The sequence below is a fragment of the Curcuma longa genome, chromosome 13, assembly GCF_044706935.1.
Source record: "Curcuma longa cultivar G26 ecotype Majalengka, Jawa Barat chromosome 13, ITB_CL_G26_1.1, whole genome shotgun sequence".
NCBI classification, from domain to species: domain Eukaryota; kingdom Viridiplantae; phylum Streptophyta; class Magnoliopsida; order Zingiberales; family Zingiberaceae; genus Curcuma; species Curcuma longa.
Genome location: NC_133873.1, coordinates 1,180,317 through 1,183,455, shown reverse-complemented (window position 1 = coordinate 1,183,455; position 3,139 = coordinate 1,180,317).

Below are 3,139 nucleotides of genomic sequence, written 5' to 3'. Positions count from 1 at the left end.
GAATTCTCACTCATCAAACCACGCTTTGCACTTATACTAGATATATATTACAATATTATCAGTATGAGTCTCGGTGTCCAAAATGTATAGTTTATTAATCAAGAAATCAATACCAACTAAAGATGAGTTTTGAAAATACTAAACTTTTCATTTCCAAATGAATAAATATATCTGGATTTGTCCAAACCTGAAATAGAAATTAAATTTCATCTAAAAATGATATTACAAAAATACTTTTTTTTTAAATTTAATAGTACATCATTCTCAAGATAAACTCTAAAGACACCTATAACCTTTACTTTTGCATGCTTATAAATTTTGATATAGATGTATCCTTCAACATCAATTTATAGTCGGCTTCAATGATAATTCTGCATAGTTACACTTATGTGAGTAGTTGCACTCATATCTATCCATTAAATATTATTAGGTATAGTAGCTAGGTTGACTTTTGAACTAATAAAGTTGAGAATTACATCTTTCTTGACATGTTAGTTGGCGTATTTGGGGAAATCTTTCTTCAGGTATCCTTTTGTTTTAAAAAGTAATAAATTGGGTCCTGATCTTGTTACTTTTTACCTTATGCCCTAAAATCCGAGTCATTGTAGGTTGTTTACCCTTGCTCTTAGCATTTTTCTTTTTCCTTTTCTTGCTTGAGTTCTAAGATGAGGATGCAAAGTGAGTACTCTCATATATTTCATATCTCAATCTCTCTTCTTCATATACACATTGAGCTATGATCTCATTTAGTGTCTACTTCTCCTTATGAGTGTTGTAGCTAATTTTGAAATGAGTAAACTGTGTAGGCAATGATATCAGGATTAAGTTCACAAGAACGCTTTCGGATATTTCCAGCTTTATGCCCTAAATCATATAACCAAATTTGACATCTCTATAATGTACTCTCTAATGTTAACCTTTTCATTGTATCGCATGGATACCAACTTTCTGAGAAGTGTAATAGTCTCAACCTTTTCATTTAAGGTAAATAGGTCCGCTAATTCCTTAAGGAAAGTTTTAGTATCCTCATTCTTAGTAATCAAGTCCCTTATAGATTCTGGAACTGACATCTTCATGATCTTGAGATTCATGCGATTCGAGCACTCCTTTTTAAATATCACCTTTTGATTCGCAGTACTATCACTAGATAAAGGTGCAAGATGATCATGTTTAAATGCAAAGTCCAGATCCATACAGCCTAAAATTACTATGATATACTCTTTACATTGACTGAAGTTTGCACCCATAAGTATACGGATGTTATTTAGATTTGTAGATATTGAGAGTGCTACATAAATAAAAGCAAAGAACATAGTTTAATTTAAAAACACAACATGCATATTTATAAATGTGCAGCAAAATAAATATAATAATCAAAACATACAACTTTATGGGTTATTGAGATACCAAATACAATATTACATTAAATCTTTAGGCTAAAATGTAACTTACTATTGGTACTCTATAAATATCTCATAATTACCTCAACTGCCACATAACATATCTTCCTTTGGGTGACCACATCATGCTCATTATTAATTTTATATATGAGTCTCCTTAGTTTGTTGATGTTTCTGAGCATTGCTCACAACATTTCTAATCAGCCACATAATATATCTTCCTTTAAACCAATATACCATGCGCATGATTAAGACGTTAAACTTGATTTGCAAGCTTCCTTAAATATATATCTATTATAAAGAATTATTTTCCTTTAGACCAATTATCTTTAGTATAGATATACATCCATCTATGCAATTGCCCTAAGTCTACCTAATAGTTCTCTCTTTGGCGATAGTATTGGTTTGACCAAGTAGCAAGTGTGAAGATAGATACAAAAAAGAACTTAAGAAAACTCAATTCAACATTGTTTGCAGGTATCAATCGGATACTGATATCAATCGATTGCCCTTGAGCATCAATTGACTGATATTTCTCATATGACAAACCTCAGACATAGTAGTCAATTGAAGTAATCGACTACTAATACTTCTGTGCCCGACTCTAACCCTATTAGTTGATTGTTAGCTATTAACAGTCAATTGATCCATAGCAGTAGAGTTCCTCAATTGTGTCATAAATTTTTGTACACGATTTCATCCACAATAGTCGATTGGTCCCTTATGGCAATCAACTAATGTACATGAGTCGGATGCCTTAGTCAAGCTGAAAACCTTCTGTGAATGATTTCATGAACGTTAATCGACTGATAACATGAGTTGAATTGCTCTAGTCGATCTAAAAACCTTTTGTACGCAATTTTGTAACCAGCAGTCGATTGAGACCTTGTCGCAATCAACTAATGCTAATCAGTTGAATGCTTCAGTCGATCTAAAAACCTATTGTATGTAATTTTGGGAACAACAATCGACTTGTATCTAATAGCAATCGATTGATGGTAAATCAGTCAAATGCTCCAACCAAGTTAAAAACATCATGTGCCTAACAGTCGATTGGTGTTCTATATCAATTGACTGTTGCTCACATGACTCAAATTCTACTCCATGCATGCGATAGTTTCAGACGAGAATGGTATTGAAAAATCCTAAATCTATTGTTGTTTTTCATGTTCTTCATGAGATAATGTGCGTGAAAAACTAGAAATCTAGATTAAATCCTAAGTTTTCCAATCCTAGATTTGATGAATCGATTCATTGTTCCAAAGTGGAATCATTGCAAAATCAGTGCACATGTACCATATCGTCGAAATCCAATCCTTATGTGGTAAAGACAATGATAAGCTAATCCTATGCTCTGATACTAATTGAAAGGAATACAATGCATCTAATTAAACCGAATGATGCATGTAATAGGATCTAGTTATCATCATGTTTATGGCTAAATTGCATATCGAAACAATGACAAACAAAGGGTTGACCTAAATCCAAAGCCAATGTCATTGTTCCTTACATGTCACTGAATGAAGTTCCTGCAATATAGCAGAAGGTATTTTGTAGGAGATAAGCGATAACCGGAAGCTTGTCTCAATGGGAAGAGGAGAAGAAGAAGAGGAAGAAGTTCAATGCCCCAATGGATATTGATTTCCTCTTCTTATACAAGCCCATCCTATAGGGACCATTCCCATATTGAGCTCATAACCCGTTAACAACTCATTAATGTTAACAAATTGAGTTATTGG